Raw genomic sequence first — 25225 nt, forward strand, 5'->3', positions numbered from 1 at the left:
AAAAATATTATTCCCATAAATACATTTCTTTATCTAAATAAATTAAAAAAACAATAAAAGTACATATATTTAGCATCGTCGCGTCCGTAACGGCCCGACCTATAAAACTGGCCCACTAGTTAACCCCTTCAGTAAACACCGTAAGAAAAAAAAAAAAAAAACGAGGCAAAAAACAACGCTTTATTATCATACCGCCGAACAAGAAGTGGAATAACACGCGATCAAAAAGACAGATATAAATAACCATGGTGCCGCTGAAAGCGGCATCTTGTCCCGCAAAAAACGAGCCGCCATACAGCATCATCAGCAAAAAAATAAAAAAGTTATAGTCCTGAGAATAAAGCGATGCAAAAATAATTATTTTTTCTATAAAATTGTTTTTATCGTATAAAAGCGCCAAAACATAAAAAAATGATATAAATGAGGTGTCACTTTAATCGTACTGACCCGAAGAATAAAACTGCGTTATCAATTTTACCAAACGCGGAACGGTATAAATGCCTCCCCCAAAAGAAATTCATGAATAGCTGGTTTTTGGTCATTCTGCCTCACAAAAATCGGAATAAAAAGCGATGAAAAAATGTCACGTGCCCGAAAATGTTACCAATAAAAACGTCAACTCGTCCCGCAAAAAACAAGACCTCACATGACTCTGTGTACCAAAATATGGAAAAATTATAGCTCTCAAAATATGGTAACGCAAAAAATATTTTTTGCAATAAAAAGCGTCTTTCAGTGTGTGACGGCTGCCAATCATAAAAGTCCGCTAAAAAACCCACTATAAAAGTAAATCAAACCCCCCTTCATCCCCCCCTTAGTTAGGGAAAAATTAAAAAAATGTATTTATTTCCATTTTCCCATTAGGGCTAGGGCTAGGGTTAGGGCTAGGGTTAGGGCTAGGGTTAGGGTTAGGGCTAGGGTTAGGGCTAGGGCTAGGGTTAGGGCTGGGGTTAGGGCTAGGGCTACAGTTTGGGTTGGGGCTAAAGTTACAGTTAGGGTTTAGATTACATTTACAGTTGGGAATAGGGTTGGGATTAGGGTTAGGGGTGTGTCAGGGTTAGAGGTGTGGTTAGGGTTACCGTTGGAATTAGGGTTAGGGGTGTGTTTGGATTAGGGTTTCAGTTATAATTGGGGGGTTTCCACTGTTTAGGCACATCAGGGGCTCTCCAAACGCGACATGGCGTCCGATCTCAATTCCAGCCAATTCTGCGTTGAAAAAGTAAAACAGTGCTTCTTCCCTTCCGAGCTCTCCCGTGTGCCCAAACAGGGGTTTACCCCAACAAATAGGGGATATCAGCGTACTCAGGACAAATAGGACAACAACTGTTGGGGTCCAATTTCTCCTGTTACCCTTGGGAAAATACAAAACTGGGGGCTAAAAAATAATTTTTGTGGGAAAAAAAAAGATTTTTTATTTTTACGGCTCTGCGTTATAAACTGTAGTGAAACACTTGGGAGTTCAAAGTTCTCACAACACATCCAGATAAGTTCCCTGGGGGGTCTAGTTTCCAATATGGGGTCACTTGTGGGGGTTTCTACTGTTTAGGTACATTAGGGGTTCTGCAAACGCAATGTGACGCCTGCAGACCATTCCATCTAAGTCTGCATTCCAAATGGCACTTCTTCCCTTCCGAGCCCACCCATGCGCCCAAACGGTGGTTCCCCCCAACATATGGGGTATCAGCGTACTCAGGAAAAATTGGACAACAACTTTTGGGGTCCAATTTCTCCTCTTACCCTCGGGAAAATACAAAACTGGGGGCTAAAAAATAATTTTGGGGGGAAAGATTTTTTTTTTATTTTCACGGCTCTGCATTACAAACTGTAGTGAAACACTTGGGGGTTCAAAGCTCTCACAACACATCTAGATGAGTTCCTTAAAGAGTCTAGGTTCCAAAATGGTGTCACTTGTGGGGGGTTTCTACTGTTTAGGTACATTAGGGGCTCTGCAAATGCAATGTGACACCTGCAGACCATTCCATCTAAGTCTGCATTCCAAATGGAGCTCCTTCCCTTCCGAGCCCTCCCATGCGCCCAAACAGTGGTTCCCCCCCACATATGGGGTATCAGCGCACTCAGGACAAATTGGACAACAAATTTTGGGGTCCAATTTCTCCTGTTACCCTCGGGAAAATACAAAACTGGGGGCTAAAAAATAATTTTTGTGGGAAAAAATTTTTGTTTTATTTTTACGGCTCTCCATTATAAACTTCTGTGAAGCCCTTGGTGGGTCAAAGTGCTCACCACACATCTAGATAAGTTCCTTAGGGGGTCTACTTTCCAAAATGGTGTCACTTATGAGGGGTTTCTACTATTTAGGTACATTAGGGGCTCTGCAAACACAGCATGGCGTCTCATCTCAATTCCTGTCAATTTTGCATTGAAAAGTCAAACAGCGCTCCTTCCTTTCCGAGCTCTCCCATCCGCCCAAACAGTGGTTTACCCCCACATATGGGGTATCAGCGTACTCAGGACAAATTGTACAACAACTTTTAGGGTCCAATTTCTTCTCTTACCCTTGGAAAAATAAAAAATTGGGGGCGAAAAGATAATTTTTGTGAAAAAATATGATTTTTTATTTTTACGGTTCTGCATTATAAACTTCTGTGAAGCACTGGTTGGGTCAAAGTGCTCACCACACCTCTAGATAAGTTCCTTAGGGGGTCTACTTTCCAAAATGGTGTCACTTGTGGGGAGTTTCAATGTTTAGGCACATCAGGGGCTCTCCAACCCAACATGGCGTCCCATCTCAATTCCTGTCAATTTTGCATTGAAAAGTCAAACGGCGCTCCTTCCCTTTCGAGCTCTCCCATCCGCCCAAACAGTGGTTTACCCCCACATATGGGGTATCAGCGTACTCAGGACAAATTGTACAACAACTTTTGGGGTCCAATTTCTTCTCTTACCCTTGGAAAAATAAACAATTGGGGGCGAAAAGATAATTTTTGTGAAAAAATATGATTTTTTATTTTTACGGTTCTACATTATAAACTTCTGTGAAGCACTTGGTGGGTCAAAGTGCTCACCACACCTCTAGATAAGTTCCTTAGGGGGTCTACTTTCCAAAATGGTGTCACTTGTGGGGAGTTTCAATGTTTAGGCACATCAGGGGCTCTCCAACCCAACATGGCGTCCCATCTCAATTCCTGTCAATTTTGCATTGAAAAGTCAAACAGCGCTCCTTCCTTTCCGAGCTCTCCCATTCGCCCAAACAGTGGTTTACCCCCACATATGGATTATCAGCGTACTCAGGACAAATTGTACAACAACTTTTGGGGTCCAATTTCTTCTCTTACCCTTGGAAAAATAAACAATTGGGGGCGAAAAGAATTTTTGTGAAAAAATATGATTTTTTATTTTTACGGTTCTACGTTATAAACTTCTGTGAAGCACTTGGTGGGTCAAAGTGCTCACCACACCTCTAGATAAGTTCCTTAGGGGGTCTACTTTCCAAAGTGGTGTCACTTGTGGGGGGTTTCAATGTTTAGGCACATCAGGGGCTCTCCAAACGAAACATGGCGTCCCATCTCAATTCCTGTCAATTTTGCATTGAAAAGTCAAATGGCGCTCCTTCGCTTCCGAGCTGTGCCATGCGCCCAAACAGTGGTTTACCCCCACATGTGGGGTATTGGCGTACTCAGGACAAATTGTACAACAATGTTTGGGGTCCATTTTCTCCTGTTACCCTTGGTAAAATAAAACAAATTGGAGCTGAATTAAATTTTTTGTGAAAAAAAGTTAAATGTTCATTTTTATTCAAACATTCCAAAAAATTCCTGTGAAGCACCAGAAGGGTTAATAAACTTCATGAATGTGGTTTTGAGCACCTTGAGGGGTGTAGTTTTTAGAATGGTGTCACACTTGGGTATTTTCTATCATATAGACCCCTCAAAATGACTTCAAATGAGATGTGGTCCCTAATAAAAATGGTGTTGTAGAAATGAGAAATTGCTGGTCAACTTTTCACCCTTATAACTCCCTAAAAAAAAAAATTTTGGTTCCAAAATTGTGCTGATGTAAAGTAGACATGTGGGAAATGTTACTTATTAAGTATTTTGTGTGACATATCTCTGTGATTTAATTGCATAAAAATTCAAAGTTGGAAAATTGCGAAATTTTCATAATTTTCGCCAAATTTCTGTTTTTTTCACAAATAAACGGAGGTACTATCAAAGAATTTTTACCATTGTCATGAAGTACAATATGTCACGAGAAAATAATGTCAGATTCACTGGGATCCGTTGAAGCGTTCCAGAGTTATAACCTCATAAAGGGACAGTGGTCAGAATTGTAAAAATTGGCCCGGTCATTAACGTGCAAACCACCCTTGGGGGTAAAGGGGTTAATTACTGCACACATGCACGTTTTTCTGGTCGTACTCCTGAAGTCAGAGATAGTGGTATCTAAATCACCCAAGCGCGGTATCAGTTATTAGTACCTTTTAATGGCTAACTGAAAAGATGGTAAATTGCGAGCTTTCAAGACTACTCAGGTCCCTTCATCAGGCATAGACTAATAGAAATTCTGAGGAATCACATATTTATGCACAATCTTTTTAGTTAGCCAGTAAAAGGTATCAACCACTGAGGACTCTAAATTCTAAATATTTTTCTATCAAGACTTGACCACCCTTCTTTCTTTTGATATACAACCTTTAGGTGCTAGACTTAGGATGGAGACCTCCATGCATTGTGAGATTTTGTTTCTTCACATCTGCAGCTCCCATATCTTCTTTTGGCCAACACAATATGCCTGCATGGTATGCGATAGCTGGCAGGGCATATGTATTGGTGGCGCAGACTTTATTCTTCCCATTGAGCTGGTTCTTTAGGACCATGCTTACTCTTTGATGGTAATTGAGTGCTGCCGCTTTCCTTGCCTCCTCATCCTGGTTACCATATCCCTGTGGGATGCCGAGTTACTTGTAGCATGCCTGTACATCTGCTATATGCCCTGCTGGTAATTCCACTCCATAAGTCTTGACTAACTTGCTTCTCCATATTACCAACCAGCCGCACTTCTCCAGTCCGATGGACATCCCGATGTCTTTGCTGTAGATCCTTGTCAGGTGGATCAGTGAATTCATCTCTCGTTTGTTTTTTGCTCACAGCTCGATGTCATCTATGTAGAGGAGGTGGTTGAACTTGTATCCATAGCCTGACTATGCAAATATCTGACTGAGGGGGGTCACGCCTATGCAGAACAGCAATGGGGACAGTGAATCACCTTGGAATATGGTGCATTTGATGGTCACTTGTGCTAGTTGTCTTGAGTAGGGTTGAGCGAAACGGATCGGTCATTTTCATAAGTCGCCGACTTTTGGCAAAGTCGGGTTTCATGAAACCCGACCCGATCCCTGTGTGGGGTCGGCCATGCGGCACGCGACCTTTGCACCAAAGTCACGTTTCATATGACGCATTCAGTGCCATTTCTCAGCCAATGAAGGAGGACGCAGAGTGTGGGCAGCGTGAAGTCATGGTTCTCGGTCCCCACCATCTTAGAGAAGGGCATTACAGTGATTGGCTTGCTTTCTGCGGCGTCACAGGGGCTATAAAGGGGCGTGCGCGCCGACCACCATCTTACTGCTGCTGATCTGAGCATAGGGAGAGGTTGCTGCCGCCTCGTCAGAAGCAAGGATAGCATTAGGCAGGGAATATAAACCCCCAAACCGCTTGTGCTGTTGCGATTTCCACTGTCCAACACCACCTTTTCCTTGCAGGGACAGTGGAGGCTAGATTTCAGTGCATCAGCTCTGTAGCTTATAAGGCTGCCTTATAAGGCTCCCTGATAGCTGCATTGCTGTTTGCACGCTGCTGTGCAAACCAACTGCTTTTTTCAAAGCACAAATCCTGTTGTTCCTTCCTTTCTGCACAGCTATCTTGTTTGTTTGTTCACACTTTTGTGTGCAGCAGTACTTTTTATTGCTGCGTGCCATACTTTTCTGAGATTACTGTAGGGAGATAGTAATTGTAGTACAGTCCCTTTTTTTATATATATATATATATATATATCTTCAAGCCACTTTCTGCCCCTGAAACTGTGTAGTGTGAAACAGTGGGCCTTTATTTTTATGCACTGACCCACACCTAAAAAGGGAGATTTATATTGCCAATCAGTGCATCTGTGCCATTCCAGTCTGTTGTATCTGTCAGTCATTTTCTGCCACAGAAACAATACTGTAAAACAGTGGGCGAGATTTATTCACTAGTCTTCCATATAAAAACAAAAAGGGGAGATTAATATTGGCAAATCTGTGCATCTGCGTCAGTCCTGTTAGTGGCATATCTGTCAGGCACTGTCTGCCACTGAAACACTACTGTAAAACTGTGGGCCAGATTGATTCACTAGTTTCCCATCCCCCCTAAAAAAGAAGGGGAGATTAATATTGGCAAATCTGTGCATCTGCGTCAGTCCTGTTAGTGGCATATCTGTCAGCCACTGTCTGCCACTGAAACACTACTGTAAAACTGTTGGCCAGATTGATTCACTAGTCTGCCATCCCCCCCAAAAAAGAAGGGGAGATTAATATTTTCAAATCTGCATCTGCCTCAGTCCTGTTAGTGGCATATCTGTCAGCCACTGACTGCCACTGAAACACTACTATTTCTTAAAATACCTAAATCCATTAAGAACGACAACTTGACACATCTGGAGCGGGAACGTCTAAACATGCTTCAACAGCTTCCAGATTTACTATTTAAACCAGCAGATAAAGGGGGCAATGTAGTAATCTGGCCAAAAAATATGTATGAGAAGGAGGTATATCGTCAATTGAATGATGGGGTGTGCTACAAGAAATTAACATTCAATCCCCTCTCTAAATTTAAATCTCAGCTTGATTCTATACTCCATAGAGCTGTAGAGGAAGGTGTCATAATAAATGAATTATCCTTAGCACTAAATGTGGCAGAACCCACCATCTCGACGTTCTACCTCCTTCCAAAGATACATAAAGATAGAAAAAAAAACCCTGGACGCCCGATCATCTCTGGAGTGGGGAACTTCTTGGAACATGTCAATCGTTGGATTGACTCAATCTTACAACCTTTTGTGGAAAGTCTCCCCTCATTCTTAAAAGATACTACAGCGTTCCTCCATCTAATTGATGACCTCCATATTGACTCTGATGCCATCATGGTAGTTGCAGACGTAGAGTCGCTCTACACGAGTATTAAACATTCTGATGGTCTCCGTGCAGTCAAATACTATCTAAATATGTCTAATTTTCCTGTCAATTTTCAAAATTTAGTTTTAGAGGTTCTTGAGTTTACACTCACTCATAACTTCTTCACGTTTAAGGGGTCCTTCTTCCTGCAGCTCCAAGGAACAGCCATGGGGGTGGCCTTTGCGCCGGCCTATGCAAATCTGTTCTTGGGGCTGTGGGAGAGGGACCTCTTTATGTCAGATCGAGCCTCATCTATGGACCGCGTCCCTCTTTGGGCGCAGTACATAGATGATGTGTTTATGATCTGGCAAGGATCTATTGAATCATTGCAGTCGTTTATGGGATCACTTAACCAGAACGACTGCAATATTAAACTTAATTTTCACTTTGACAGCTGAGGTGTTGACTTTCTGGATGTCCTGGTAAAACGTGATGAGGGGGATGTCATTCAAACCGACATCTTCAGAAAACCCACATCAACCAATACTCTGCTGCATGCTTCGTCCACGCATCCGAGACATGTGATTCAGTCTGTCCCACTGGGCCAGTTCCTCCGTTTGCGGAGGATCTGCTCCAGTGATGCAGACTTTGAGTCAAAGGCACTGGACCTCAAAAGAAGGTTCCATGAAAGGGGATATAGCCATAGGATGGTTAAACGGGCATATAATCGGGCAAAGTATTCCTCCCAATATGATCTGATGTACAAAACTGATAAGAGACTTCCTGGCGAAAAGGTCAGATTTATTACCAACTATCATAATCGCTTCTCATGGGTGAGAGACGCATTGACAAGATCTTGGCCCATACTCCAGGCGGATCCAATAATCTCCAAATATATACCGGAACGCCCTGCCATCACTACGAGACGCTCAAAAAATCTCCGGGATATGTTAGTACACAGTCATTATACGGATAAGGGCAATTCAACGTTTTTAGATCTTTACCCTAAAAAAAGTGGATGTGTTCCGTGTGGACGATGTGTGGCATGTCCCAATGTGGAAAGGTGTGATTCTTTCTTTAACTCGGATAGATCTAGAACCTATAGTATAAAGAAATACATCAATTGCACCACTCGCTATGTTATATATTTTGCCACCTGTCCTTGTGGACTTATCTACATTGGTCTGACAACACGCCCCTTTAAGATTCGAATAAGGGAGCATGTTTTGGGTATTAAAGCAGCCGCCGAACACACGGACGCATCCACTTTAAAAACCATTCCTAGGCATTTTTGGCATCATCATAATTGCGATGCCACCCTACTGAGAATAAGGGGAATTGATGCTCTAGACATCAATATTAGAGGAGGCAAACTATCACAAAAACTAGCCCAGCTAGAATCTCGCTGGATTTGGCCACTGAACACCATGTATCCAAACGGTTTAAATTAACAAATTAGCTTTATCCCATTCCTTGGATGTTAGCTCTGTCCCACTTTTTGTAGGTTGATGACTGTTGTTATCGAGTACATCTGACACATGTAAATTTCTCCAGCTTCGTGTTTTTAATTACTTTTAATCTATTTCCTAGGTTTCTGTCTGAACCAATTTGTGCCCCCGATAAGTGACTAATTATATATATATTATGATCTGGACCTATGTGTGGAAAATTAGAACATCAAATGGAGTTCATTTGATTACCAAAATTCCATCAACACCATTTGGAACATCGTGAAGCCTTGTGCTGCTATTCATAACAACTGGCCACTATGATGAAGTATGCTTTATCAGCATGCATAATGTTTTATTACTACTAATGATTTATTAGAAATAATATTTCTCTTATACTTTAAAATGTATACGATATGTTATAACAGTCTGCCGGGCATGCATGCGCGTTGTGCCGCTCTGTGTCCCTTGGCTCTTGGCATCTTGTGGGAGGTGCGATGCTGGGGCACATGATGTGTCCGGGTCCCGCCCTCTGCTGACGCCGACGCCAATCGACAGAGTCCGGCATGCAGCGGCGCATGCGTCGAGATCCGAGCGACTTACATGTCAGTGATAAGTTATGACTCCTGTTGTGAATTCTGTTATCGAACTCCCTCCTGTGGTCATGAATGGTACTTGGCCGGGTTCTGTCCATGGACTCCCTCTGGTGGCTGTGAGTGGGGCTGCTGCTTCTGAGGTTCCTTCCACAGGTGACGTAGTTTATTCTTTGGCTGGCTGCTCTATTTAACTCCACTCAGATCGTTACTCCATGCCAGCTGTCAATGTTCTTGTACTGGTTCAGTTCGCTCTTGAATCTTTCTGGTGACCTGTCTACTCCAGCAGAAGCTAAGTCCCTGCTAGTTAATTATTTGTTCATTGTTTCCTTGTCCAGCTTGCTATCATGATTTCGCCTTGCTAGCTGGAAGCTCTGGGATGCAGAGTGGCCCCTCCGCACCGTGAGTCGGTGCGGAGGTCTTTTTGCACACTCTGCGTGGTCTTTTTGTAGTTATTTGTGCTGACCGCAAAGATACCTTTCCTATCCTCAGTCTGTTTACTAAGTCTGGCCTCCCTTTGCTGAAACCTGTTTCATTTCTGTGTTTGTGACTTTCATCTTAACTCACAGTCAATATATGTGGGGGGCTGCCTTTTCCTTTGGGGAATTTCTCTGAGGCAAGGTAGGCTTTATTTTCTGTCTCTAGGGCTAGTTAGCTCTTAGGCTGTGAAGAGGCGTCTAGGCAGTGTTAGGTACGCTCCACGGCTATTTCTAGTTGTGTGGTAGGATTAGGGGTTGCGGTCAGCAGAGCTCCCACTTCCCAGAGCTTGTCCTGTGTGAGTTTAACCATCAGGTCGTTCCGGGTGCTCCTAACCACCAGGTCCATAACAGTACAGCTGGCCCAAAGTATTAATGCATCTCAATAGAGGGATAAGAGAAGTTCTGAGACCATTTTTTTTCTCTGCAGTGTGTTTTGTCTTTCTTTTCCCCTTAACCTCTGGGTGGTTCAGGACACAGGTGTAGATATGGACATCCAAGGTCTGTCCTCTTGTGTGGATCATCTCACTGCAAGGGTACAAAACATTCAAGATTTTGTGGTTCAGAATCCGATGTTAGAGCCTAGAATTCCAATTCCTGATTTGTTTTCTGGGGATAGATCTAAGTTCCTGAATTTCAAAAATAATTGTAAACTGTTTCTAGCTTTGAAACCCCGCTCCTCTGGTGACCCCGTTCAACAAGTAAAAATCATTATTTCTTTGTTGCGTGGTGACCCTCAAGACTGGGCATTTTCCCTTGCGCCAGGAGATCCTGCATTGCGTGATGTAGATGCGTTTTTTCTGGCGCTTGGATTGCTTTATGATGAATCAAATTCAGTGGATCAGGCAGAGAAAATCTTGCTGGCTTTGTGTCAGGGTCAGGATGAAGCGGAGGTGTATTGTCAGAACTTTAGAAAGTGGTCTGTGCTTACTCAGTGGAATGAGTGTGCCCTGGCGGCAATTTTCAGAAAGGGTCTTTCTGAAGCCCTTAAGGATGTCATGGTGGGATTTCCCACGCCTGCTGGTCTGAATGAGTCTATGTCCTTGGCCATTCAGATCGATCGGCGCTTGCGTGAGCGCAAAGCTGTGCACCATTTGGCGGTATTCTCTGAGCATAGGCCTGAGTCTATGCAATGTGATAGGACTTTGACCAGAGCTGAACGGCAAGAACACAGACGTCGGAATGGGCTGTGTTTTTACTGTGGTGATTCCACTCATGCTATCTCCGATTGTCCTAAGCGCACTAAGCGGTTCGCTAGGTCTGCCACCATTGGTACGGTACAGTCAAAATTTCTTTTGTCCGTTACTCTGATTTGCTCTTTGTCGTCCTATTCTGTTATGGCATTTGTGGATTCAGGCCCTGCCCTGAATTTGATGGACTTGGAGTTTGCCAGGCGCTGTTGTTTTTTCTTGGAGCCCTTGCAGTATCCTATTCCATTGAGAGGAACTGATGCTACGCCTTTGGCCAAGAATAAGCCTCAGTACTGGACTCAATTGACCATGTGCATGGCTCCTGCACATCAGGAGGATATTCGCTTTTTGGTGTTGCATAATCTGCATGATGTGGTCGTTTTGGGGTTGCCATGGCTACAGGTCCATAATCCAGTATTGGATTGGAAATCTATGTCTGTGTGCGGCTGGGGTTGTCAGGGGGAGGAGTTTTTGTCAGATTACCGGGATGTATTTGATGAGCCCAAATCCAGTGCCCTACCTCCTCATAGGGATTGCGATTGTGCTATTAATTTGATTCCTGGTAGTAAGTTTCCTAAGGGCCGACTGTTTAATTTATCTGTGCCAGAGCACGCCGCTATGTGGAGTTATATAAAGGAATCCTTGGAGAAAGGTCATATTCGCCCGTCGTCATCACCGTTGGGAGCAGGGTTCTTTTTTGTGGCCAAGAAGGATGGTTCTTTGAGACCTTGTATTGATTACCGCCTTCTTAATAAGATCACAGTCATATTTCAGTACCCCTTGCCGCTGCTGTCTGATTTGTTTGCTCGGATTAAGGGGGCTAGTTGGTTCACCAAGATAGATCTTCGAGGGGCGTATAATCTTGTGCGAATTAAACAGGGCGATGAATGGAAAACAGCATTTAATACGCCCGAGGGCCATTTTGAGTACCTGGTTATGCCATTCGGGCTTTCTAATGCTCCATCTGTGTTTCAGTCCTTTATGCATGACATCTTCCGAAAGTACCTGGATAGATTCATGATTGTATATTTGGATGATATTTTGGTCTTTTCGGATGATTGGGAGTCTCATGTGAAGCAGGTCAGAATGGTGTTTCAGGTCCTTCGTGCGAATTCCTTGTTTGTGAAGGGGTCAAAATGTCTCTTTGGAGTTCAGAAGGTTTCATTTTTGGGTTTCATTTTTTCCCCTTCTACTATCGAGATGGACCCTGTTAAAGTTCAGGCCATTTATGATTGGACTCAGCCGACATCTGTGAAGAGCCTGCAGAAGTTCCTGGGCTTTGCTAATTTTTACCGTCGCTTCATCGCTAATTTTTCTAGTGTTGCTAAACCGTTGACTGATTTGACCAAGAAAGGTGCTGATGTGGTCAATTGGTCCTCTGCGGCTGTAGAGGCTTTTCAGGAGTTGAAGCGTCGTTTTTCTTCTGCCCCTGTGTTGTGCCAGCCAGATGTTTCGCTCTCGTTTCAGGTCGAGGTTGATGCTTCTGAGATTGGAGCAGGGGCGGTTTTGTCGCAAAGAAGTTCTGATGGCTCGATGATGAAACCATGTGCCTTCTTTTCTAGAAAATTCTCGCCTGCTGAGCGCAATTATGATGTTGGCAATCGAGAGTTGTTGGCCATGAAGTGGGCATTCGAGGAGTGGTGACATTGGCTTGAAGGAGCCAAGCATCGCGTGGTGGTCTTGACGGATCACAAGAATTTGACTTATCTCGAGTCTGCCAAACGGTTGAATCCTAGACAGGCTCGATGGTCGTTGTTTTTCTCCCGTTTTGATTTTGTGGTTTCGTACCTTCCGGGCTCTAAGAATGTGAAGGCTGATGCCCTGTCAAGGAGTTTTGTGCCTGACTCTCCGGGTGTTCCTGAGCCGGCGGGTATTCTCAAAGAGGGGGTAATTTTGTCTGCCATCTCCCCTGATTTGCGGCGGGTGCTGCAGAAGTTTCAGGCTGATAGACCTGACCGTTGTCCAGCGGAGAGACTGTTTGTCCCTGATAGATGGACTAGTAGAGTTATCTCTGAGGTTCATTGTTCGGTGTTGGCTGGTCATCCTGGAATCTTTGGTACCAGAGATTTGGTGGCTAGATCCTTTTGGTGGCCTTCTTTGTCACGGGATGTGCGTTCTTTTGTGCAGTCCTGTGGGACTTGTGCTCGGGCTAAGCTCTGCTGTTCTCGTGCCAGTGGGTTGCTTTTGCCCTTGCCGGTCCCGAAGAGGCCCTGGACGTATATTTCCATGGATTTTATTTCAGATCTCCCTGTCTCTCAATGGATGTCGGTCATTTGGGTGGTTTGTGATCGCTTCTCTAAGATGGTCCATTTGGTACCCTTGTCTAAATTGCCTTCCTCCTCTGATTTGGTGCCATTGTTTTTCCAGCATGTGGTTTGTTTGTTTGCATGGCATTCCAGAGAACATCGTCTCGGACAGAGGTTCCCAGTTTGTTTCGATGTTTTGGCGGTCCTTTTGTGCTAAGATGGGCATTGATTTATCTTTTTCTTCGGCTTTCCATCCTCAGACAAATGGCCAAACCGAACAAACTAATCAGACTTTGGAAACATATCTGAGATGCTTTGTTTCTGCTGATCAGGATGATTGGGTGTCCTTCTTGCCTTTGGCTGAGTTCACCCTTAATAATCGGGCCAGCTCGGCTACTTTGGTTTCGCCTTTTTCTGTAATTCTGGTTTCCATCCTCGTTTCTCTTCAGGGCAGGTTGAGCCTTCGGACTGTCCTGGTGTGGATGCTGTGGTGGACAGGTTGCAGCAGATTTGGACTCATGTGGTGGACAATTTGACATTGTCCCAGGAGAAGGCTCAACGTTTCGCTAACCGCCGGCGCTGTGTTGGTCCCCGACTTCATGTTGGGGATTTGGTTTGGTTGTCGTCTCGTTATGTTCCTATGAAGGTTTCCTCTCCTAAGTTTAAGCCTCGTTTCATTTGTCCATATAAGATTTCTCAAATTCTCAATCCTGTGTCATTTCGTTTGGCCCTTCCAGCTTCTTTTGCCATCCATAATGTGTTCCATAGGTCGTTATTGCGGAGATACGTGGCGCCTATGGTTCCCTCCGTTGATCCTCCTCCCCCGGTGTTGGTCGAGGGGGAGTTGGAGTATGTGGTGGAGAAGATTTTGGATTCTCGTATTTCGAGACGGAAACTCCAGTACCTGGTCAAGTGGAAGGGTTATGGTCAGGAAGATAATTCCTGGGTTTTTGCCTCTGATGTTCATGCTGCCGATCTAGTTCGTGCCTTTCATTTGGCTCATCCTGATCGGCCTGGGGGCTCTGGTGAGGGTTCGGTGACCCCTCCTCAAGGGGGGGTACTGTTGTGAATTCTGTTATCGAACTCCCTCCTGTGGTCATGAATGGTACTTCGGCGGGTTCTGTCCATGGACTCCCTCTGGTGGCTGTGAGTGGGGCTGCTGCTTCTGAGGTTCCTTCCACAGGTGACGTAGTTTATTCTTTGGCTGGCTGCTCTATTTAACTCCACTCAGATCGTTACTCCATGCCAGCTGTCAATGTTCTTGTACTGGTTCAGTTCGCTCTTGGATCTTTCTGGTGACCTGTCTACTCCAGCAGAAGCTAAGTCCCTGCTAGTTAATTATTTGTTCATTGTTTCCTTGTCCAGCTTGCTATCATGATTTCGCCTTGCTAGCTGGAAGCTCTGGGATGCAGAGTGGCAGCTCCGCACCGTGAGTCGGTGCGGAGGTCTTTTTGTACACTCTGCGTGGTCTTTTTGTAGTTTTTTGTGCTGACCGCAAAGATACCTTTCCTATCCTCAGTCTGTTTACTAAGTCTGGCCTCCCTTTGCTGAAACTTGTTTCATTTCTGTGTTTGTGACTTTCATCTTAACTCACAGTCAATATATGTGGGGGGCTGCCTTTTCCTTTGGGGAATTTCTCTGAGGCAAGGTAGGCTTTATTTTCTGTCTCTAGGGCTAGTTAGCTCTTAGGCTGTGAAGAGGCATCTAGGCAGTGTTAGGTACGCTCCACGGCTATTTCTAGTTGTGTGGTAGGATTAGGGGTTGCAGTCAGCAGAGCTCCCACTTCCCAGAGCTTGTCCTGTGTGAGTTTAACCATCAGGTCGTTCCGGGTGCTCCTAACCACCAGGTCCATAACAGACTCCTCCCCACCTTGACGTGACAGCTGGAGATTGGCATTCGGCCCGGAATAGGATGAATGGGGTTGCGGTGTTGTGCATATTAGGTAATCTTAGTCACACCTAGGTCGGGCACTCTACCACAAATATGTATAGGCACTTGTTGGTATATTATAATAGTTTGGTAAGCAGTAGCGTGTACGGTTGTCATGACGATACACGTCACTTCCGGGTTGTCCCTTTTGGTTCCGGCTCACTTTTTATAGCGTGCACGAGAGATTCTGACATGCCCCCTGACGAAGGCTGTGCCGAAACGCGCGTCCCCTAACTACTCTGCTTGGTAGTAGACGGCTGCACTTTAGGTAAGCGTATGGCCTGTATACTCTCTATCTGAGCAAGGATTCTGAAACTATGGCAGGTCTTAGTGCCTGACCAGTATAAGGATACATAGGCTAACGCTTCAAACCTGTATGATTCTCCAAAACCGTCATACCATTTATGTGGGGATATATAATGTTGATACTATAGGGGTTTAGTACTCCGAATTTATGTTAAAATACTTAAATAACGCCATCCATGTCCCATTTTTGCTGCTGAAGTTTATGCATATGTCATGTGGGAATACCCACCACTGCAGCTGTTTTTAGTGTATTTTAGTGTATTTGAATAATAAAGTATATCATTTTTTTTATATATTTGGGCCTACTGATCGTTTTTCGATCGCTGTGTTTCTTATATATTTAACAAGTGGCCTAACAACGTAGTCCTACACATGTAGCATAAGTGTGTGTTTTGTTGTGAAATTGGTACCATTGGGATATTAATCACATGAATAATGCTACTAATGTGTATGCTGAGATATATGTTCACTGAAACACTACTGTAAAACTGTGGGCCAGATTGATTCACTAGTCTCCCATCCTCCGAAAAAAAGAAGGGGAGAATAATATTGGCAAATCTGTGCATCTGCATCAGTCCTGTTAGTGGCATATCTGTCAGCCACTGTCTGCCACTGAAACACTACTGTAAAACTGTGGGCCAGATTGATTCACTAGTCTACCATCCCCCCAAAAAAGAAGGGGAGATTAATATTGGCAAATCTGTGCATCTGTGTCAGTCCTGTTAGTGGCATACCTGTCAGCCACTGTCGGCCACTGAAACACTACTATTTCTTAAAATACCTAAATCCATTAAGAACGACAACTTGACACATCTGGAGCGGGAACGTCTGCCACTGAAACACTACTGTAAAACTGTGGGCAAGATTCATTCACTAGTCTCCCATCCCCCCAAAAAAGAAGGGGTGATTAATATTGGCAAATCTGTGCATCTGCGTCAGTCCTGTAAGTGGCATATCTGTTAGCCACTGTCTGCCACTGAAACAGTACTGTAAAACTGTGGGCCAGATTGATTCACTAGTCTCCCATCCCCCCCAAAAAAGAAGGGGAGATTAATATTGGCAAATCTGTGCATCTGCGTCAGTCCTGTTAGTGGCATATCTTTCAGCCAATGTCTGCCACTGAAACTGTGTACTGTAATACAGTGGGCCTGATTTTCCCTGCACTCTCACACACCTATAAAGGGAGATTTAAATTCACAACAATTTTGCGTCCACCTTGTAACAGGTTTTACAATACCAAATAACGTTTGTAAGTTTGGTTACATATTTCCAAGAATGAGGAAGTCTGGTGGAAGTGGTTGTGGCCATGGGCGGTCATTGCCAGCTGGTAATGATGGTAGTGGTGGTGGAGCATCAGGTGGTCGTGGGAAAAGCAATATAGCACCTAAGTCTCGAGTTGTTCAGCCACCGTCATCGTCTGGCAACACAAGGCCTCGAACGCTCCCTTTTCTGGGAGTAGGAAAACTGCTTTTAAAGCAGGAGCAGCAGGAACAAGTTTTGGCTTTCCTTGCTGACTCTGCCTCTAGCTCTTTTGCCTCCTCTTCGGAAAGTGCAAAATGTAAAAGCAGCGTGTCGTCAGTGGATGTTCCCGGTCAGGGACAAGTCGCTTCCTTGCGTTCTTCACCCAGAACAACAGAGAAGGATGCGTCAGGTGACACAATGGGTTACTCCATGGAGCTCTTTACACATACCGTTCCTGGGTTAGAAAGGGAAATTGTTAACAGGTCATGCCCGTTACAACATGAATCGGACATGGAGTGCACAGATGCACAGCCACAGCCAGATTCTTATGCTGTTCCTTTGACTCATATCACAACATTGCCCTCGCAGTGTACTGATCCAGAATCTGACCCAGATGAGACTATGGAGCCCCATCACGAACGCTATAGCACCGGCTTACACGGTAACACAGAGGAAAGTGCACAGGACATAGAAGAGGAGGTCATAGATGACCCAGTTCTTGACCCCGATTGGCAGCCATTGGGGGAACAGGGTGCAGCCAGCAGTAGCTCTGAAGCAGAGGAGGAGGAGCTGCAGCAGGCATCAACATCGCAACAGGTTCCTTCTGGCAGGCCCGTATCTGGCCAAAAACGTGTGGCTAAACCAAAACCAGTTGTAGGACAGCGTGGCCATCCGGTTAAAGTAGCTCAGTGTGCAATGCCTGAAAAGGTATCCAATAGTAGGAAGAGTGCAGTCTGGCATTTTTTTAACCAACATCCAAATGATCATTGCAAAGTCATCTGTAAGAAAAGGACCTTCAGCAGAGGTCAGAATGTTAAAAGTCTAAATACAAGTTGCATGCGTAGACATTTAAACACCATGCACTTGCAAGCCTGGACTAACAACCAAACGTCCCATAACGTTGTTGCACCCTCTCACAATGAAGCTAGTCAGCAACGCTACATCCCTTCCCTCACTGTAAGCCCAACGTTTACCACACCACCTGCAGCAAATGTGGAAGTTTCGTTGCAAGGCCAAAGCAGTCAGGGAATCACCAGGTTCTTGGTAGGAAACACTGTATGTAGGCCAACAGCAAGAATACCATCACCAACCCTCTCTCAGTCTGCCATGTCCACCTGCACCCCCGCTAGTACCACCATATGCAGCTCTCCAGTCCAGCTCACCCTACAAGAGACTCTCGTTAGGAAAATGAAGTACTCATCCTCTCATCCGCGTACACAGGGTTTGAACGCCCACATTGCTAGACTAATCTCGTTAGAGATGATGCCCTACCGGTTAGTTGAAAGCGAAGCTTTCAAAGCCCTGATGGACTACGCTGTACCACGCTACGAGCTACCCAGTCAACACTTCTTTTCGAGAAAAGCCATCCCAGCCCTCCACCAGCACGTAAAAGACCGCATTGTCCATGCACTCAGGCAATCTGTGAGTAGAAAGGTGCACCTGACAACAGATGCATGGACGAGTAGGCATGGCCAGGGGCGTTACGTGTCCATCACTGCACACTGGGTTAATGTGGTGGATGCCGGGTCCACAGGGGACAGCAATATTGGGACAGTTCTGCCTAGCCCACGGTCTAGGAAACAGTTGGCAGTAGGCGTTGGCCCCCCTCCTCCTCCTCATCCTCCAGCAGAAGCGACAGCTCGTCCACAGACCGCAGTCGCATGACCACTCCATCCGCAGCTGCCACTGTTGCACACGAGGTGTCCCATTATGGAACAGCTAGTGGCAAGCATCAGCAGGCTGTATTGGCAATGAAGTGTTTAGGCGACAACAGACACACCGCGGAAGTTCTGTCCGAGTTCTTGCAGCAAGAAACTCAGTCATGGCTGGGCAGTGTACATCTTGAGGCAGGCAAGGTAGTGAGTGATAACGGAAGGAATTTTATGGCTGCCATAGCCCTTTCACAACTGAAACACATTCCTTGCCTGGCTCACACCTTAAACCTGGTGGTGCAGTGCTTCCTGAAAAGTTATCCGGGGTTACTCGACCTGCTCCTGAAGGTGCGCAGACTTTGCTCGCACATCCGCCGTTCGCCCGTACACTCCAGCCGTATGCAGAACTGTTGTGAATTCTGTGGCTGAGTTCACTTCTGTGGTCACAAGTGGTATTGCAGTCTCTGGGCTTCCTCCCTCAGGTGTTTTGGTGAGCTCGTTGGCTGCCTTGCTATTTAGCTCCACCTGAGTCTGTCTTCCTTGCTCCTTGTCAATGTTCCAGTGTTGGATCTGAGCTACTGCATCTTTCCTTGGGCCTGCTGCTCTGCTAGATAAGTGCTTCTAGTTTGTTTTCTGTTTTTTCTGTCCAGCTTGCTATTAACTTTTGCTGGAAGCTCTGAGAAGCAAAGGGGTGCACCGCCGTGCTGTTAGTTCGGCACGGTGGGTCTTTTTGCCCCTTTGCGTGGTTTTCGTTTTAGGGTTTTTTGTAGACTGCATAGTTCTCTTTGCTATCCTCGCTCTGTCTAGAATATCGGGCCTCACTTTGCTGAATCTATTTCATTCCTACGTTTGTCTTTTCATCTTGCTAACAGTCATTATATGTGGGGGGCTGCCTATTCCTTTGGGGTATTTCTCTGAGGTAAGTCAGGCTTGTATTTCTATCTTCAGGCTAGTCAGCTCCTCAGGCAGTGCCGAGTTGCATAGGTAGTTATAGGCGCAATCCACTGCTGCTTATAGTTGTGTGAGGATAGATCAGGTACTGCAGTCTACAGAGATTCCACGTCTCAGAGCTCGTTCTATTGTTTTTGGTTATTGCCAGATCTCTGTATGTGCGCTGATTACTGCACGCTGTGTTGCCTGATTGCCGGCCACAACAGTACAAGGAGCCACACCAATGATTCCCAATAGAGGGAAAAAAGAAATCCTGACATCATTTTTTTTTCTTAGCTCTGTCTTCAGTCTTTTTTTTCCCCTAGACATTAGAGTGCTTCAGGACACAGCTGTGGACATGGATATTCAGGCTCTGTGCTCCTCAATGGATAATCTCGTTGTAAATGTACAAAAGATTCAAGATACTATTGATCAGAAATCGATGCTAGAACCAAGAATTCCGACTCCTGATTTGTTTTTTGGTGACAGAACTAAGTTCCTGAGCTTCAGAAATAATTGTAAGCTATTTTTGGCCTTGAAACCTCATTCTTCTGGTAATCCTATTCAACAGGTTTTGATTATTATTTCTTTTTTGCGCGGCGACCCACAGGACTGGGCGTTTTCTCTTACACCAGGAGATTCTGCATTGAGTAATGTTGATGCATTTTTCCAGGCGCTGGGATTGCTTTACGATGAGCCTAATTCAGTGGATCAAGCTGAGAAAAATCTGCTGGCTTTATGCCAGGGTCAGGATGATGTAGAAGTATATTGTCAGAAATTTAGGAAATGGTCAGTACTCACTCTGTGGAATGAATCTGCACTAGCGGCTTTGTTCAGAAAGGGTCTCTCTGAAGCTCTTAAGGATGTAATGGTGGGATTTCCTATGCCTGCTGGTTTGAATGAGTCTATGTCCTTGGCCATTCAGATCGGTCGTCGCTTGCGCGAGCGTAAATCTGTGCACCATCTGGCGGTATTGTCTGAGAGTAAGCCTGAGCCTATGCAGTGCGACAGGACTATGACTAAAGTAGAACGGCACGAACACAGACGTCTGAACAGACTGTGTTTCTATTGTGGTGATTCTACTCATGCTATTTCTAATTGTCCTAAACGCACTAGGCGGTTCGATAGCTCTGCCGTTATTGGTACTGTACAGTCCAAATTCCTTTTGTCCATTACCTTAATGTGCTCTTTGTCATCATATTCTGTCATGGCGTTTGTGGATTCAGGCGCTGCCCTGAATCTGATGGATTTGGATTATGCTAAACGTTGTGGATTTTTCTTGGAGCCTTTGCGGTGTCCTATTCCGTTGAGAGGAATTGATGCTACACCTTTGGCCAAGAATAAGCCTCAGTACTGGGCCCAGCTGACCATGTGCATGGCTCCTGCACATCAGGAAGTTATTCGCTTTTTGGTACTGCATAATTTGCATGATGTGGTCGTGTTGGGGTTGCCATGGCTACAAACCCATAATCCAGTATTGGATTGGAACTCTATGTCGGTAACCAGCTGGGGTTGTCAGGGAGTACATGGTGATGTTCCATTTTTGTCTATTTCGTCATCCATTCCTTCTGACATCCCAGAGTTCTTGTCGGACTTTCAGGATGTATTTGAAGAGTCCAAGTCTGATGCCCTACCTCCGCATAGGAATTGTGATTGTGCTATCGATTTGATTCCTGGTAGTAAATTCCCTAAGGGTCGTTTATTTAATTTGTCCGTACCTGAACACACCGCTATGCGCAGTTATGTGAAGGAGTCCCTGGAGAAGGGACATATTCGCCCATCGTCGTCACCATTGGGAGCAGGGTTCTTTTTTGTAGCCAAGAAGGATGGTTCGCTAAGACCGTGTATTGATTACCGCCTTCTTAATAAGATCACTGTTAAGTTTCAGTATCCCTTGCCATTGATTTCTGACTTGTTTGCTCGGATTAAGGGGGCTAGTTGGTTTACTAAGATTGATCTTCGTGGTGCGTATAATCTGGTGAGAATCAGGCAGGGAGATGAATGGAAAACGGCATTTAATACGCCCGAGGGTCATTTTGAGTATCTGGTGATGCCGTTCGGACTTGCCAATGCTCCATCTGTTTTTCAGTCTTTTATGCATGACATTTTCCGTGAGTATCTGGATAAATTCTTGATTGTTTACTTGGATGACATTTTGATCTTCTCAGATGATTGGGAGTCTCATGTGAAGCAAGTCAGAATGGTTTTCCAGGTACTGCGTGCTAATTCCTTGTTCGTGAAGGGATCAAAGTGTCTCTTCGGTGTGCAGAAAGTTTCATTTTTGGGGTTCATCTTTTCCCCTTCTACTATCGAGATGGATCCGGTTAAGGTTCAGGCCATCCAGGATTGGACTCAGCCGACATCTCTAAAAAGTCTGCAGAAATTCCTGGGCTTTGCTAATTTTTATCGTCGCTTCATCTGTAATTTTTCTAGCATTGCCAGACCATTGACCGATTTGACCAAGAAGGGTGCTGATTTGGTTAATTGGTCTTCTGCTGCCGTGGAAGCTTTTCAGGAGTTGAAGCGTCGTTTTTGCTGTGCCCCTGTGTTGTGTCAACCTGATGTTTCTCTTCCGTTCCAGGTCGAGGTTGATGCTTCTGAGATTGGTGCAGGGGCGGTTTTGTCACAGAGAGGTTCTGGTTGCTCAGTGTTCAAACCATGTGCTTTCTTTTCCAGGAAATTTTCTGCTGCTGAGCGTAATTATGATGTGGGCAACCGAGAGTTGCTGGCCATGAAGTGGGCATTCGAGGAGTGGCGTCATTGGCTTGAGGGTGCTAAGCATCGCGTGGTGGTTTTGACTGATCATAAGAACCTTACTTATCTTGAGTCTGCCAAGCGCTTGAATCCTAGACAGGCCCGTTGGTCGTTATTTTTTGCTCGTTTTGATTTTGTGATTTCATACCTTCCGGGCTCTAAAAATGTGAAGGCGGATGCTCTGTCTAGGAGTTTTGTGCCCGACTCTCCGGGGTTATCTGAGCCGGTGAGTATCCTCAAGGAAGGAGTCATTGTGTCTGCCATCTCCCCTGATTTGCGGAGAGTGTTGCAGAAATTTCAGGCTAATAAACCTGATCGTTGTCCGGCCGAGAAACTGTTCGTCCCTGATAGGTGGACTAGTAAAGTTATCTCTGAACTTCATTGTTCGGTGCTGGCCGGTCATCCAGGAATCTTTGGTACCAGGGAGTTGGTTGCTAGATCCTTCTGGTGGCCATCTCTGTCACGGGATGTGCGTGCTTTTGTGCAGTCCTGTGGAATTTGTGCTAGGGCTAAGCCCTGCTGTTCACGTGCCAGTGGGTTGCTTTTGCCCTTGCCAGTCCCGAAGAGGCCGTGGACACATATTTCGATGGATTTCATTTCTGACCTTCCCGTTTCTCAAAAAATGTCGGTCATTTGGGTGGTCTGTGATCGCTTTTCTAAAATGGTCCATCTGGTGCCCTTGGTTAAATTGCCTTCCTCCTCTGATTTGGTGCCTTTGTTCTTCCAGCATGTGGTTCGTTTACATGGCATTCCTGAGAATATTGTTTCTGACAGAGGTTCCCAGTTTGTCTCGAGGTTCTGGCGAGCCTTTTGTGGTAGGATGGGCATTGACCTATCTTTTTCCTCGGCCTTCCATCCTCAGACTAATGGCCAGACCGAACGAACCAATCAGACCTTGGAAACATATCTGCGATGTTTTGTTTCCGCTGACCAGGATGATTGGGTGTCATTTTTGCCGTTGGCTGAGTTCGCCCTTAATAATCGGGCCAGCTCGGCTACCTTGGTCTCTCCATTTTTCTGCAATTCTGGGTTCCATCCTCGTTTCTCTTCAGGACAGGTTGAGTCTTCGGACTGTCCTGGTGTGGATTATGTGGTGGACAGGTTGCAGCAGATCTGGACTCAGGTAGTGGACAATTTGACCTTGTCCCAGGAGAAGGCTCAGCTTTTCGCTAATCGCAGACGCCGTGTGGGACCCCGACTTCGTGTTGGGGATCTGGTTTGGTTATCTTCTCATCATATTCCTATGAAGGTTTCCTCTCCTAAATTTAAACCTCGTTTTATTGGTCCGTATAGGATTTCTGAGATTCTCAATCCGGTGTCTTTTCGTCTGACCCTCCCAGACTCCTTTTCCATACATAATGTATTCCATAGGTCGTTGTTGAGGAGATACGTGGCACCTATGGTTCCATCTGTGGAGCCTCCTGCCCCTGTTTTGGTGGAGGGGGAATTGGAGTATATTGTGGAGAAGATTTTGGATTCTCGTGTCTCTAGACGGAAACTCCAGTATCTGGTCAAATGGAAGGGTTATGCTCAGGAAGATAATTCCTGGGTTTTTGCCTCTGATGTCCATGCCCCAGATCTTGTTCGTGCCTTTCATGTGGCTCATCCTGGTCGGCCTGGGGGTTCTGGTGAGGGTTCGGTGACCCCTCCTCAAGGGGGGGGTACTGTTGTGAATTCTGTGGCTGAGTTCACTTCTGTGGTCACAAGTGGTATTGCAGTCTCTGGGCTTCCTCCCTCAGGTGTTTTGGTGAGCTCGTTGGCTGCCTTGCTATTTAGCTCCACCTGAGTCTGTCTTCCTTGCTCCTTGTCAATGTTCCAGTGTTGGATCTGAGCTACTGCATCTTTCCTTGGGCCTGCTGCTCTGCTAGATAAGTGCTTCTAGTTTGTTTTCTGTTTTTTCTGTCCAGCTTGCTATTAACTTTTGCTGGAAGCTCTGAGAAGCAAAGGGGTGCACCGCCGTGCTGTTAGTTCGGCACGGTGGGTCTTTTTGCCCCTTTGCGTGGTTTTCGTTTTAGGGTTTTTTGTAGACTGCATAGTTCTCTTTGCTATCCTCGCTCTGTCTAGAATATCGGGCCTCACTTTGCTGAATCTATTTCATTCCTACGTTTGTCTTTTCATCTTGCTAACAGTCATTATATGTGGGGGGCTGCCTATTCCTTTGGGGTATTTCTCTGAGGTAAGTCAGGCTTGTATTTCTATCTTCAGGCTAGTCAGCTCCTCAGGCAGTGCCGAGTTGCATAGGTAGTTATAGGCGCAATCCACTGCTGCTTATAGTTGTGTGAGGATAGATCAGGTACTGCAGTCTACAGAGATTCCACGTCTCAGAGCTCGTTCTATTGTTTTTGGTTATTGCCAGATCTCTGTATGTGCGCTGATTACTGCACGCTGTGTTGCCTGATTGCCGGCCACAACACAGAACCATCAGCGATCTTTGAACCTTCCCCAGCATCGCCTAATCATCGACGTTGCAACAAGGTGGAACTCCACACTGCACATGCTTCAGAGACTGTGCGAACAGAGGCGTGCTGTTAGGTATTTGTGGGAGGATACACAAACATGGGCAGGCAGTTGTATGGCAGACATGGAGTTGTCAGGCGTGCAGTGGTCGAAGCTACAAAACCTCTGTCAAGTCCTTCAGTGTTTTGAGGAATGCACACGGCTGGTTAGTGCAGACAGCGCCATAATAAGCATGAGCATCCCCCTAATGCGTCTGCTGATGCAAAGTTTGACGCACATAAAGGAGCAGGCGTCTGCAGCCGAGGACGAGGGAAGCCATGATGACAGTCAGCCATTGTCTGGTCAGGGAAGTCTACTGGATGAGGTGGCGGGCGAAGAGGAGGAGGACAAGGAGGATGATGGGGATGAGTATTTTTTGGATGAGGAAGCTTCTCAGGGGGCAATAGAAACTGGTGGCGTTGCAAGGCCAGGTTCAGGGTTTTTGAGGGAGGCAAGTGACGTTGATTTGTCCGAAAGTGCTCCTCAACCAAGCACAAGCAGTGAATTGACAACTGGAACATTGGCCCACATGGCGGATTATGCCTTGCGTATCCTAAAAAGGGACCCCCGCATTATAAAAATGATGACCGATGACGATTACTGGTTGGTCTGCCTCCTAGATCCACGCTATAAGGGGAA

Source organism: Ranitomeya imitator, chromosome 4, assembly GCF_032444005.1.
Source record: "Ranitomeya imitator isolate aRanImi1 chromosome 4, aRanImi1.pri, whole genome shotgun sequence".
NCBI classification, from domain to species: domain Eukaryota; kingdom Metazoa; phylum Chordata; class Amphibia; order Anura; family Dendrobatidae; genus Ranitomeya; species Ranitomeya imitator.